The sequence below is a fragment of the Pelobates fuscus genome, chromosome 6, assembly GCF_036172605.1.
Source record: "Pelobates fuscus isolate aPelFus1 chromosome 6, aPelFus1.pri, whole genome shotgun sequence".
NCBI lineage: Eukaryota > Metazoa > Chordata > Amphibia > Anura > Pelobatidae > Pelobates > Pelobates fuscus.
In genome coordinates, this window is record NC_086322.1 from 250,141,157 (window position 1) to 250,157,185 (window position 16,029).

Sequence of the window (16,029 nt, forward strand, 5' to 3'; positions counted from 1 at the left end):
AAAGAATGTGTGATCTAATGAGCGATCCCCTATAGGGCAAGTGATCCCACTAGTTTGGGGCCATCCCTCGCTATGTGGAAGGTGCAGGTAGGGAAAATGTTAATGTGTCGATCTGAATTTGGGGCCTAGTCTGTTGTGCTGTCTTGGTGGGGCACACTCGGTAAACTGAGCTACTGCTCTGATAAAATATAAGCTATAGCAGAGGTTAAAGGGTTGCGTTGCAAGTGTTTGTGAGTCAAGGTTTTAATTGTCCCTTGCAACTACAGCAATCATTCCGCTTCAACTGGATACCTCCTGATGGGTAGCCGGGTTGGCCACTACAGTCTGCTGACTTGTTAAGGAGGGTTCTGGTCCCTGTTTCGGGCTGGTCCGTTCTGGCTGGTTGCCGGAGTGGTCGTTCCCTCCGTTGTTCCCTTTGACGGCTGCATTGTAACGGGCAGCCCCAGCGTGGTGAGGAGCTTGGTCGGGTCTTCCCCTGCTGAGAGGGCCAGGACAGAGTCGCCGTGGGGCACTACTAGCGTGCCGGATGCTCCCCATCTGTACCGGACTCCGTGCTCTCTGAGGGCCCTGGTGATGGGCTGGAATCTGCGCCGCTCTGCTAGTATCGAGAAAGGTAGGTCATCAAAGATTCTTATGCGGCTGTTTTCCACCGCCACGGCGTCCTGGTTTCTGGAGCGGGACAATATGGCTGACTTGACTGAGATATCTCGTGTAATCACGATGGTGTCCCTGGGGGCGTCTGCGGGGGCTGTGGGGGCCTTCCGGACTCGGAACGCCGATATCAAGGGCTGTATTCCGTTCCCCTCCTGCACCCCCAATGCTACGGCTACCTTAGTAGCAAATTCCATCAGGGCCTCCTGGTTCACGGTTTCCGGTATGCCTCTGAGCCTAATGTTTTTCTTGCGGTGTCTTGCCTCCAGAGTCGTGACCGAGTTGGTAAGTCTCTGGATCTGCAGGGACATGGCTTGTATTTGCGTTTGAGAGTCTGCTATTAGGCCGTCTCGTTCCCCCTCTCTGGATTCCGCTTCATTTACTCGGTGGGTCAGGGTGGTTATTTCAGACTGTACCCCCGCGAGGTCTGCTTTCCATACCGCCCGTAGGTCCAGTAGGAGTTGTTTTATGTCCCCTTTAGTGGACGGGGATGTGTCTGTGTCTGATTCTGCCCTTTGGTGTATTCCACTCACTGTATGTGGGGCCTCGGTATCTTCCTCCTCCATGGAATCCTCCGAGTTACTAGAGCCTCGTGCTGTGTCAGGGGCCATCTTGGTCCGGGCCTGAGGCCGCGGCCCGTCGAAGGATCGTCGAATATCGGTCTGGCAGTATCCCTCCGTGTGGGTTAACTTGCGGTGTTTGCGCCCCATCGTGATATAGGAGGTATAGGCAATAATTTATTTCTAAATATGCCCGATTTCGTGGTTTTTGGCCGTTTTTGCGGTCTATGTAGCAGGAGCTCTGCACAGGCACGTCTTGTCGGTTGCTCAGCTGGCCGATATAACCTTTTTGATCAGGTTTTACTGAGGATTTGTGTATTACATGATTTGTCTGTGATGTTATATATGTACAAAGTGACATCACATAGTGCAATAAAAAAATTTATTGCACAGTGTGAAGCAACTAAATCTTTATGCAGCCTTACAAGAAATGACCTAACCTACTACATGTGGTTACATATAATTAGTTTAATTGCTACCAATAGGACCCCAGGCCATTAAGGGGTTACGCAACCCTTGGAAATTGTGGTCACAAATTAATTTATCACATGGGTAATGCTTACTGACTAGTGTGAGTCCTAAAATCAAATCCCCCCCAAAAAAAAGAGAGAGAGAGAGAGAAAGAGAGAGATTGTAGCCGTATTAGTCCAGTGATGTAGATGTAAAAAACAAATAAAATGCCTATCTTGTAATACCTTATTTATTGGACTAACAGAATTTTTTAATGACAAGCTTTCGGAAGAACCTCCCTTTCTCAAGTCTGAAGCATTTCTGAGCAACAGAAACACAGAGACGACACAGAGAATTTAAAGTTGAGTTGTGGTACAGGGGTAAAGCAACATGAGTGCAGATAAGACACAGGTATGTTAGAAAATAGACACCATTCTTGCAGAGGGTCATAAATATCTTTCTGAAGATCAGAGTGAAGGGGGAGAGGGAGAAAAAAAACAAGCAGACAGTGCAGAAGATGGTACACTTTATACATACACACACACACACACACACACACACACACACACATATGTATATGCAAACGCATAAACACATGAACACATACATACATGCACATGAACTAATATATACAAATATAAATGCACAGTCACATATACAAGCATACATGCATAAGAGTATGGGAAAGCATAGATCTACACATAGTACTTTGTATATTGATAGAATAAAGATTGGAATGCGTTTTAAAGTGTTGATACATATGACAGACAGAACAGTAAGATAATGTGGGGGAGTGTTCATGTAAAGTGTTGGTAGTGGGACTGGAAACCCAAATCAATATTTAGTCCTCTATTGACTGAATATTGATTTGGGTTGTGTTTGTTGTATTGGATCCTGAAGGATAAGGGAAGCCAATGTAATGATTGTCGAAGGGGTGAGGTGTGGAATTAGAGGTAAGTCAGGAAAATGAGCCTGCTGCATTTATTACCGACTGAAGAGTGGTTATGCGGGTACTTGGAAGGACGATGAGTAGTGAGTTGCAGTAGTAAACAGTGAAATAAAGAGCACTTGCACAATTGCCTTAGTTGTATCATGGGTTAGAAAAGAGCAAATGTGGGCAATATTTTTAAGGTGGATGTTGCAGGATTTGGAGACAAACTGGATATGAGAAGAAAAGGCAAGACCCAAATCAGAAGTAACACCAAGGCAGCGAGTTTTAGGGGTTAGGATAATAATTTTCCTATTGACTTACAGAGAGATTGATGAAGGAGGCCTACTTGGGGGGGGGGAGAGGAGATGAGGAGTTCAGTTTGAGAAAGATTCCGTCTTAGAAAACAGGAAGACATTCAGTTAGAGATGGAAGAGAGGCAGTTTGTGAAGAGTTCCAGGAGAGCAGAAGAGAGGTCAGAGGTAAATATGTGAATCGTCAGCATATAGATGGTACTGAAGTCCAAAGAAGTTAACTGAAAAACAGGAAAACACAGTGTGTGGGAGTCCAAGGTTGTGGAGGGTTTAAAGAAGAGTGCCTGACAGGAGAATTAAGATATAGTAATTACCTTTATATTTAGCAGTGATTAAGTTGTTAGTCATTTCAGTAAGGATAATTTCAGTAGAATCGAGGGAGCAGAAGCCAGGAGAGAGTTAATATTGAGAAAGTGAGTTAGATGGATAAATACAACCCGCTCAAGAAGCTTAGAAGTGAAGGAGAGTAGTGATATGGGAAGGTAGTTAGAAGACAAGGTACGGTCAGGAGATGGCTTTTTTAGAATGGGAATACGTTGTAATGGATCCCCTATACTCCGGCTGAGTATATCCGCTGAAGAGTCTCCCTCGTCCCACAGAGTGAAAGTATGATATAGCTCTATCCCCAAACATCAGCCAAGACTTGAAGAAGGGTAAATCAGTATGGTTTAATCAGGCAGAAGGTACAGATTTTTATACAAGGACCCCCAGCATGGGGTCTCTATTCATACAGTCCTAAGCCCGCCCAGGCGTCTCTGTGTCTGGGAGATAATTGAGCTGATAACCGGTAAACTAATGATCTTTCAGTCACAGAAGATGCTACACACAAATATCGCCAAAACACCACAAAAACAACATGGTATATAAGTCATATATCCCCTGAAAGAGGGGATCAGAGCGCCCATTCTGTGAGAATAGAGCTTTGATCCAGGGCAATTGTCCAAATGTCACTCAATTAACTTTTAGACCAACTGCTGATAAAGTTCTTCCCGAAAATAGTTTCAGGCGGTTAGGGCTAGGTCGCAGTCTTTTACCGAGGGTTCTAGTGGGCTGGAAAAGGGGGTCCCTCTTTTTCACAGGGAGCGATTGTTCAGGAGGATGTAGTTATTATTATTATTATTACTATTACTGGTATTTATATAGCGCCAGCATATTCCGTAGAGCTTTACAATATTATCAAAGGGGAAGATTTAACAATAAATGAGACAATTACAAAAATATTACAGGAACAATAGGTTGAAGAGGTCCCTGCTCAAACAAGCTTACAGTCTATAGATTAACATAACCTCCAAAGAGCGCATTCCTAGCTCTTTGGGAAAGGGGTTAAAACAAGAGTGAAAAGTGACCAGGGTGAGGTGCTTGCCAATAGCCGCGCTTGAGTTCCAGAGAGATTGTCCATACCTCCCGCTGGTCAGTTAAGCATTCTGATTGGCTCGCGGCTGAGATGGGCTGAAACAAAGGGTTTGCTGGAATAGCTGTACGTGGGAAAAGGTAACAGGGAGAGAGTGGGAGGGAATATAGTCTTCTAAGACACAGTTTGTTACATAAATTAAAAAGAGTGGGAGAAGGGTCAGCGCTAACATACATAGAATGTAGGCAGCGGTCCAACAAAGGGAAACCCTCAAACCCTCTGAAGATAAAACATGTGACACAAAAAACAAAAAAAAAGCTGCGCCAAGAGGTAGATATTAATAATAAAAGTAGTAATAATAGTATATACAATAGTCCTAAGACAAGATAATTAGTACAGTCTCACTAACCCAGTGGGACTAAACTTCTAATAAAATCACCAAAAGATGAGATAATCAAAAAAATAAAATAAAAGCCAAAAACAAAGTCTCACACTGAGGTAAATTTCTTCATGGAGTGCTGTTTTTTGGGTGAAGTGTGTCCAATTGCTTAAGTTGTTGCCAGTGGTGCAATATGTACTGACAGTTGAAGATAAAATAAATGATGGATAAGTAAGGTCAACTCATATTTAAAAGAGCTATATCCAGCTCGGGTGTGAAGAGCGTACAGCGGTATAATCCCTGCTTAAAGGATGTGTGATGTCCAACACTCAGAAGAGGGAAAAAAATAAAAGACAACTAATAGTGCTCTTAGTAAAATAAAAATGCAATAAACATAAGTAAATTGTACTCACAAGTAAAGTGCAGGCAAACTGCACTATGGTATCAGCGTGGGTGGTATAATCCCCACCTCCGGATATACTTGGAGTCACACAAAGATAAAAGCAGGTAAAGGTAGGCCAGGCAAAAAATTCCAAATATAAAAATGTGTAATTAAAAAGATGATTGGCACAATCTTGTAACCAAAAAGCCTTTTATTAAGAAAATTACACAATTAAAATAATCATAACGCGTTTCGCCACTAGGGCTTTTTAAAATAGGATAACATTTCAAACCTGGCTATTCTGAGAATATATAGGGATCTAATGCTTAAAATTGGGGCCAAAAATTAAACCACAGAGTTCTGCAGCCAATAGAATACAAGAATATACATACATAGTTAAAACAAGAAAGAAAGGAATACTGAAGGGATTCTGAGTTTCACTGATTTCAACACTAGTAAAAGAAAAAAAAAAAAAAAGCTTCTATGTCTCGTAATGATTACGTTTTTTTTTCATTTTATTTTTTATTTACTTTTTATTTATTTTATTTAAAACAGAAATACACAAACAATTTGCATTGCATCTTGGGAAATGTAGTCCTGCTGTTGACGTTTTTTAACATAAAAATCACAAATAATTTGCTTTGCATCACGGGGGCTGTAGTCCTGCTATTAATGTTTTTTTGAACACAAAACAAAAGAACAGCTACTTGGATATACCGTATATACTCGAGTATAAGCCGAGTTTTTCAGCCCATTTTTTGGGCTGAAAAACCCCAACTCGGCTTATACTCGAGTCAAGGTCTGTATTATGGCAATTTGCATTGCCATAATACAGACCGGGGGAGAGGGGGGCTGGCAGAGCTGTACTTACCTGTTCTGCAGCTCCTGTCAGCTCTCTCCTCCTCCGCGCCGTCCGTTCAGCACCTCGGTCAGCTCCCAGTGTAAGTCTCGCGAGAGCCGCGGCTCTCGCGAGACTTACAGTGTGAGCTGATAGAAGGAGCTGCACGGACGGCGCAGAGGAGGAGAAGAGAGCTGACAGGAGCTGCAGAACAGGTAAGTACAGCTCTGCCAGCCCCCCTCTCCCCCCCCCACTGAACTGCCACTGGACCACCAGGGAAGGAGAGCCCCCCTCCCTGCCATGTATCAAGCAGGGAGGGGGGACAAAAAAAAAATAAAATAAGAAATAATAATAAAAAAAAAATAATAATAATAAAAAAAATAATAAAAAAAGGGGGTATAAGGACCACTGTGGGAGGGGGGGGGGGTATAAGGACCACTATGGGAGGGAGGGGGTGGGATAAGGACCACTATGGGAGGGAGGGGGGGTATAAGGACCGCTATGGGAGGGAGGGGGGGATAAGGACCACTATTGGAGGGAGGGGGTGGGATAAGGACCACTATGGGAGGGAGGGGGGTATAAGGACCGCTATGGGAGGGAGGGGGGGATAAGGACCACTATGGGAGGGAGGGGGGGGATAAGGACCACTATGGGAGGGAGGGGGGGGGGATAAGGACCACTATGGGAGGGAGGGGGGGGATAAGGACCACTATGGGAGGGAGGGGGGGGATAAGGACCACTATGGGAGGGAGGGGGGGGATAAGGACCACTATACCACTATGGAAGGGAGGGGGGGATAAGGACCACTATCGGAGGCAGGGGGGTGGGATAAGGACCACTATGGGAGGGAGGGGGGGAGAAAAGGAACACTATGGGAGGGAGGGGGGGATAAGGACCACTATGGGAGGAAGGGAGGGGGGGGATAAGGACCACTATGGGAGGGAGGGGGATAAGGACCACTATGGGAGGGAGGGGGGGGATAAGGACCACTAGGGGAGGGAGGGGGGGATAAGGACCACTAGGGGAGGGGAGGGGGAAGTAAGGACCACTAGGGGAGGGGAGGGGGAAGTAAGGACCACTAGGGGAGGGGTGAGTCAGGACCACTGGGGGAGGGGGGTGAAGGAACACGGGGGTGGGGAGGTAAGGACCACTGAGGGAGGAGGAGGGGAGGTCAGGACATATGGGGGGGGCAAATATCCTTGCACCGGCCCTGCACACACTGCATTCATACACTGCATTCATACACACACTGCACTCATACACACACACTGCACTCACACACACACACTGCACTCATACACACGCTGCACTCATACACACACACGCTGCACTCATACACACACGCTGCACTCATACACACACGCTGCACTCATACACACACGCTGCACTCATACACACACGCTGCACTCATACACACACGCTGCACTCATACACACACGCTGCACTCATACACACACGCTGCACTCATACGCACACACTGCATTCATTATACACACACTGTAAATAAATATTCAATTAATATATTTTTTTTAGGATCTAATTTTATTTAGAAATTTACCAGTAGCTGCTGCATTTCCCACCCTAGTCTTATACTCGAGTCAATAAGTTTTCCCAGTTTTTTGGGGAAAAATTAGGGGCCTCGGCTTATATTCGGGTCGGCTTATACTCGAGTATATACGGTAATTGATGTAGGGGGAAAGACAAATAGAAATATGGGAACATTTTGCAAATGACACATCAATATTAAGGAGAATGATATGTATCAATAACAAAAAAAATCGAAGAAGTACATCCTGGTGGAAAGTAGAAATCAGTAGTGTGTAAAAGTCAAATGAATGACACACAATTACACAGAAATAAAATACTGAGAGAAAAAATGAATAATCTTTAAAGAATAAATAAATTGCATGTTTGAGGAAAAAGGGCAAGGTGCCAGTAGACAAGGAGAGGTTGAAAATATGCATATGGGATGGGAATAGACTAGGGAAATGAGATTGACAAGGTGAGATGGGAGGGCATTAGGAGGGCATGTGGTGGGGTGAGAGGATAGGAGAAGTTTAGAGACCTATAGCTCAGAGATGGGGGGGAGGAGTTAAAATTGGAAGAGTTAAGTTGCAGAATGGAAGTTGGGTATTAAGAAGGAGGAGGAGAGAAGTGAGATTTTCCAGGCATTCCTAATTTGGCTGATCTTGCCAGCGACACATCAAATCAATAGCTGTGAGGTTAGTTGATGGCTGGGTTGCAGTGTGCAGGAACTTAAAGGTATGAAAGAGGCATTTGAGATCACGAGAGTAGGCAAGATAAGAGAGGTAAAATATTCTTCCTTGGCAAGGGAAAGGGGCACGTAGCATACATTTGTAATGTAGGCATGGTGCTAAACTTTCTCCAGCAACATTCTGCAGGAGCACCGTTGGAGATAGTGGGTAAACTTGCTGTGCCAGGTTTAAAGGCGTGGCCGACGCCTCGAAGGAGCTTTGATTGGTGCAGCAATATCTAGAGCAATAGACAGGACAGAATTATAGTACGAGATAGTATACGAGGGACACGAAAGAGTTAAGGGAGAAAGTGGAGACTGAAGAGAGGAAGAGAACTGATGTCAGAGAGAGGGAAAGGTGTGTTAGAGTAGTTAGCGATAGAGCAAAGGTTGTTTTCTCCAATGTCAAGAGTATTGCTACGTGCTTACAAAGATGCCAATATTGGTCTACTGAGTAAGGCCAAAGGAGAAGGTGATGGATAGAAGCCAGGATGCTGCCGAGTTGTTAGTAGGTTAATAAGTATGTTGATAAGGAATGTCAGAGGAGAGAAAGTAAGGAAGTCAAGCAGAAAACTGGTCAAGTAGAGGAACGCAAAGACGGCGCTAGATTACAGCAACAAGGGCTGAGAGAGGATTAAAGAAATAGATTGAGTACACTTCAAAAGATGAAAAGGAAGAAGGAGGCTAAAGTGAAGAGCATTGAAGGGAGAGCAAAAACCCCACACCATTACCTTTAGCATCAAATGTCCTGGGGAGAGGCAGAGAGGCAGTAAGAGTAGGCAGAAGCAGAAAGAGAGAGAGACAGTTTTCAGTCACTGCCAGGAAATTTAAGGAGCAGGAGATGAGGAGATTGTTAATGGCAGTAGATTTCATGGTATTGCAAACTGAGCTTGCATTTCAAAGGTCACACTGAAAAGAATGGTATGAGGTTGAGTGACCATAAAAAGAAGGTGGGAATGAGACTCCAATGTATGTGTTGGACTTTGGGTTTTAGATGAGAGAACAAGCAGATGTGTGAAAAGATTGCATGGGATACAACTAGGGGTAAAGGGATTATGGAAGGAGCAATTAGGTTACTTGGAGATGGTGGGTGGAAAAAAAAAGGTGAACCTTTTGAAAAAGAGGAAACATGGAAAGGGAAAAGTGTAAGTATTAGAACATTAGAAAAGCATCTGATGATCATAATTGAGTAGTTAGGGGAGTCAATATATTAAAACAGGACCTTGTGGTGGGTGGGAAGAGATTGTGTTTTTGCCAGGCTTGTTTGCCAGAGACAGAGGAAGTAAAAGATAAGAGATTATAAAATGAAATAGATGTAGTTTAGGAAGGGGCAAGCATAGGATATTAATGGTCCATAGAATTGACAAGGAACAAATATAGGTCTGGTGACACAGATACTAAGGCTGTAAGCATACAACATGGAATTCTAGTACAAAAAAATCTATAAAACAGAAGAAATTTCAAAAAAGGAATACAGCAAATATAGGCGAGGTAATGAGTAAATGGAGTATCCAAGGTGTACACTGCAGCTCTTATGGAAAGTCACTCTGAAATGCTTAATATTAGGTGCTGCAGTCGTGATGGCTAAAGTGCTCAGACTCCTTTTATGAATGTGCTATTGCCGGGCTTGTGTAAAACTAAATACAACAATACAAAGTGTCTAGGCGCTTCAAAATGGTAACTATATGATTTCAAATGTGTGTCAGTGGTACAAAGTGCTCCCCTAGAACTCAATTATAATATTACACGATAAGTACCAAATATACAACAAAGTGCCACACACAGATTAGAAATACTTATACAGTTTAAACTGTAGGGATCTTAGAGACCAAAACAGGACCTAAACACAAAATATAAACCAAACATAGCGTAAAACGGACACAGAAAATAAAATGGTGTATATCGATGGAGTCAAACTCACATGATGCAGATCCGTACCAGGCTTTGTATGTATAGCCCGGGGGTGCCAATACAGGCTAAGCAAAATTCCATGTATAGCATGTAGGAAAACTACTTTTGTAAGAAGAAACAAATAGATTCGAAATCTTTTTCCAACAATTGACTTTTTAACATCAATACATTTTTAACATGTTTTTGTTCTAACTTCATATACCTTCTCTGGTGCTCTATGACTGCTAGGAATTTTAAAGTGTGGATACCTGAACACATGGGTAATAGCCAGAGGAGGTATATGAATCACAGTGTGTCTGCACATTTTTCTTAAACACATCATGGGAACTCCACTCTTTTGAACTACTGTGTGATTTTTAGATGACGCAAATATTGGAGAGGAAAGGACAATTTTAGGGAGCTGGCAAAGGTCGAAAGTAAATGGATCTATGATATCAACACCATAGCACCTTTTGGTTTTAATTTGGATTTTGAATTTACTTATGTCTTATGATATATATTTTTCTACAATTTATTTATTTTTGTGTTTTTTTTTTTTTTTAATTTATTTTTGTTGTGCATTAGATTGCAGCAGTGCTTGCATAGCCACAATAGCTTTCACAAGCGCGGTTGTCATTGAATGTAACATATACATGGCATGTAGAGAACTTTTTTAGTGTTTTAGATATCGCTTAAACTAGCTGGACTGTTGGATCTCCGTATGTAGGTTTGTTCTGCGTGTGTAGCTTATAACAGGTTTAGCTGTTGTGTGGGGGTAGGCAACGTTTGATGCAAAGTGTATAGGTCTCGTTCCCGCTATTGGATTCTATTGGGTTATGCTAGGTGTGAGAAGGAGAATCACTTAGTGATCCTATATCATGCCTGTTCTAGCCTATATACAGTTAAACAAAATTAAAATTAAAACAATATGAGTGGAGCATGTAACAGATCTAACACTGACAGTGTAGGCTTGTGTGATGGTACAACAGGCTAGCAGGTGAAAGTGCGCTAAACATATATTGGAATATATTGGAACGGTATATGATCGGCTGAACTGCTTAAGTCAATAGTCTGTAGGTACACAATGGTCATCGTGGAAATTATAACTGGGTAGCCTGAGTGCGGTGCCGGGTCGCTGTCTGTGGGCCTTGCAATGAATAAGTCCATACTGCTTCAGCCAATGCCCGTTCTGGAGGCCTTGTCTGCATACCTGGGACGGAGATTTAGTCATGCGCTCTGCGATCCGGGTGTGCAGTGGACGGGAGCTTCAATGCTGGGTGCAGGTGCGCTCGGTGGTCAAAGGGCGGCTGGTGGTTCGAACCCTTTCTGGTGGGTGTTTGTCCCATCTCTCTCTTTGCCTTTGCGCGTCGGGCCCTTCAGCTTATGCCAGGTGAGGGTTCCGGTCGTGGGGACTGCAGTAGGGCCTCCAGCCTCTCCCAGACCGCCCTGAATAAGTGGTCGTATCGGAGCTCCGTTTCCCTCCTGATCTTTGCCAAGGTAGTGGCGTGAGGGTTGTCCGCCATTTTGTGTACTCTGCTTGTGGCCTCCGGGCTTCCTGGTCCCATTGCTTGGGTATGGCTTGTCCGGCGGATCGTGTGAGGGAGGACCGGGATATCCCCCGCCGGTCCAGAGGGGGGGAAATGCTTTCCCTTTGTTCTAGGCGGCGGCGCCCACCATGCTAATAGGCCGTATCCATGTGTTGAGCGTAGGTCGGGTCGGATGTCGCTTATGAGGTATCATTTTGTCTGCCCCGACTTCCCCCTTTGCTTGGTTTCTCTAGTTTTGCTTTTTGGGGGGATTTTACTTAACTCCAAATATTTCCACCTCTGCCAGGACTCTACATGAAGAAGACATTTCTGAGATATATTTGTCCTCTTCTAACAATATTAATAATGCATAAAGATCATTGATCATTGTATTACATACTGGTCAAATTACAATTAAGAGATGGTATATATAGATTATGTATTTTCACAATAATGAAATAACTTGTTCTCCTCTTCCTCCCTTTTGTGTCTATTTTCGTTTTTTAAAGATATTTTAACACCGTTTTTAGGAATAATAGCTGTAAATGATATGTTACTAGGATTCTTGTTATAATTTTATACACATTAGCATGTTAATTAGCCATTATCGGTCTATGCCCTAAACAAAGATGGACTTTGAGTATGAACTAAGGGAAACCTTAACCTTAGGGTTCAGAATGGTTTAGTTGGTGAGGAAATCCTATAGTCGTATATCAGAAATGGTTTTAAGAATCAATTTGTATGGTATGCCCTACTGTGGATTTAATAATTATATACCGGACGTTGGGATGTTACAGGTTTTCTTTCTTTCTTTTTTTATTATAATTTTATTTTATTTTTTTAGATTAAGGGTAGACAGGAGATTTATAGTTGAGCAGTGGCGTACACACAACCCATGGGGCCCAGTGCGAAAACTGATCCGTGGGCCCACCCCCTCCCCACGCTTACTCTGCGCGGGCCGGGGCCGCAACACATGGTGGCGGGCACTTGGTGGCAGGGGTCGCAGGGCTGCGACCCCTGCGACCGCGGTATGTACGCCAGTGCATGCAGATATACATACACTTAAAGGACCACTACAGACACCCAGATCACATGCAGCTCAATAAAGTGGTCTGGGTGCCAGGTCCCTCTAGTTTTAATCCTGCAGCTGAAAACATAGCAGTTTCAAAGAAACTGTCACTGACAGACAGAAACATACACACTCACTTACAAAACACATACTAACTAACAGAAACCAAACAGACGCACACAAACTAACACACTCAGTAACCGACACACACACAGTAACACACTCACTGACACACACAAACACTAACACTAACACACACACACTCTAACACAAAGACACACACACAAACAGTTTTATTAAATATTCAGCATTAAGTTAACTGTTTTGGTAAATATATAATTGGCAGATGTCGCACTGTTCTGTAAAAGTTGATGGTGATACCTCTATTGGTAAACTTTGTTACAGTCGTAGGAGAATCCATAAATGTGATAAATACCACATCTTTTTAAATATTACTTAATTGTTGAATAAAAAAAAACGATAAACATTTGACTTTATACGGTATTTTCATTTACTTCTTAAATATTTCAGTTATATTGAATTTTTATACCCTACACTGCTCTTTTGATTTAAAACTATTTTTTTTAATAAAAATAAAAAAACTTGATTGTAAAAAAAAAATAAAATAAGGGAAAACTTCCGAATATGGACATTACATCACAGGTACTGGACGGATATGACGTTGAAATATCAACACGTGACCAGAAGATATGTCACCAGAAAGCTGAGAGAAATGCATACCCAGAAGGGGACGCCAAGAGAAAGATTGGGAACCGGCTATAAAAGCCACACATCCAGAGATGGAAACCAAAATCAGGTAAACCAAGATTTCAGCCACAATTGCTAGAAGAATTGTTCAGCATACAAAGAAAAACCGACAGGTAACCTCAGGAAAAATACAGGCTGCTGGGGCGTGGCCGACCGCCGAGTGAACAAGACGCAAGTGTGTGGAGCTCCGCACCAGCGCCCGATAAAGTAAGCAACATACCCGGCAAACAGCTTCCACACACGGCCACACATAAGCCTCCCACACAGAGACACCAATGGGGCGAAAAAGTAAGAAAAGTCGCCACCCAGAGACGTCCAAAACGTCCGATATTCGGCTCTCGTTTGCGAGGCCTACCCCACAGGCTGCCGCCAAGATGGCGCCCGCAGTTAGCAGTGAGGAGGAGGAATCCCAAGATGACAGGGACAGCCTTACCTCACCTCCAGCAGAGTCTGAAACCCCATGTCTCGACTCAGACTCAGAAGCAGAATCGTCCCCTGTGACGAAAAAGGACATAAGAGACCTTTTAACAGAAATGAGAGAGGTGTGGAGAGCTGACATTCTCAGCACACAGAAGGAGGTGGGGGACCTCCAACAAAGGCTCACGGAACTGGAAAACAGGGAAAGTGCAAGAGAACACCAGATACAGCATTCCCAAGACTCTATGCAGACTATCTCCTCGCAAGTCCAGAAGCTCACCCGGACTGTCACCACTATGGAAGCTCGGCATAAAAGGCGGAACATACGCCTCCGAGGAATACCTGAAAGCGTAGAGGACGGGGCTTTAGTACCCTATATCCACCGTCTAATATCTACAATGGGCCTTAAAGGAGGTACCGACTCCAACACCATACTCTCAGCTTTTAGAATCCGTAAAGCGGCAACAGCCCCGGGAGACGCACCCAGAGACATTATAGCGGTCACAAAGGACATAGCGACTCGCTCCGCTATCATGTCCCGCTCCAGAGACCTGGGCACTGTGCAACTAGAGGGGAGCACGGTGGCCTTATATGGGGATATCCCATTTGCAGCACTTGCAGAACGAAGACAACTGGCACCAGTGGCCAAACAACTGCGGGGAGCACGAGTCAGATACAGATGGGGAGCAGATGGATCCCTGGCGGTACCACAGGGAAACCAGATGCTTACCCTGACCTCCTCGGACGACCAAACGGAGTTCCTCCGCCAGTTACACCTCCCTGAGACTGACAGAAGGGAATCAAGGGAAGAAGACACGGCGGCGCAGTGTACGCCCAAAACCAGCCTTAGCCAGAAGAAGAGCATGTACGTATCGACTATGCCTAAGAGACACTCATAAGCTACCGTTCATAGCTGCAACACGCATACCTTCAGTTCCCGCACAGTTGTCTAGCTGAGGCGCAAGGGCCACCACCTAAACTTCACCCACGCCAAATTGTAGCTCCTGAAAACGATTGCTATTATTATACCCAGTTTTGATCGTTGAAAAACCACGTTGACACTTTCATATTACAGCAAAAGGGATCAGAGGAACTGTCATACCTTTATTAGTACTTTAATCCAGCTATCTCTTTAATATTACGGCATAGCTATTACTACTACTGCACCCAGATGTTGAACGTTGATGCAACCGTATTGACATTTCCATACTACAGCCCAGTGTATCCTGAGGCATGGTTATATTTTTGATATTCCTTTAATTTTGTTATTACTTTAAATTTGTTATTACGTTAAATTTGGTATTACTATGATACTACGGCAAGTTGTACTACGAGTATCCAACCTCTAATAAAAAACATAAATTGAAAAAAAAAAAAAAAAAAATACAGGCTGCTCTGGAAAAAGACGGTATGGTTGTTTCAAGGAGCACAATACGATGAATTGAACAAAAATGAGCTGCATGGTCGAGTTGCCAGAAAAAAGTCTTTATTGCACCAATGCCATAACAAAAGTCCAGTTACAATATGCCCAACTACACCTTGACACGCCTCACAGCTTCTGGCACACTTTAATTTAGAGTGACGAGACCAAAATAGAGCTTTATGGTCACAACCATAAGCGCTATGTTTGGAGGGGGATCAACAAGGCCTAAAGTGAAAAGAATAAGATCCCCACGGTAAAGCATTGTGGTGGCTCACTGATGTTTTCTTGGGGGGTAAGCATGCAGCACGTTATCAGAAAATACTGATTTTTGCAGACAATTTGCATTCTTCTGCACGAAGTCTGCGCATGGGATGCTCTTAGACTTTCCCTAAGCACAAAGCCAAGTTGACCCTCCAGTGGTTACAGCAGAAAAAGGTGAAGGTTCTGGAGTGGCGAACACATCTCCTTTAATCATCGAGCCACTCTGGGGAGATCACAAAGACTTCGCATTACCTGGAGGCATATTGCCAAGGCGAATCAGCAGCTATACCACCTGCAAGAATTAGGGGCCTCAGAGACAACTATTATGAACAACTGCACGCTGTCATTGATGCTAAAGGGGTATGCAGACTTTTGAACAGGGGTCATTTTTATTTTTTTCTTCGTTGCCATGTTTTATTTTATGATTATAACCTACAGTTGAATTTGAATCCCATAAGAAATAAAAGAAATGTGTTTTGTCTACTCACCCATGTTTTCTTTAAAAATGGTACGTATATTAGCAATTCTCCAAAGGTATGCAAACTTTTGAGCACAACTATACATACTA

At 43.6% G+C, this 16,029-nt stretch overlaps 1 protein-coding gene across 2 annotated transcripts in view; it reads right to left on the reverse strand.

Annotated features, from left to right (window-relative positions):
• AARSD1 (alanyl-tRNA synthetase domain containing 1) overlaps positions 1 to 16,029 on the reverse strand; it is a 194,414-nt gene that overhangs the window by 93,269 nt on the left and 85,116 nt on the right. The gene's annotated exons all lie outside the window — the stretch shown is intronic.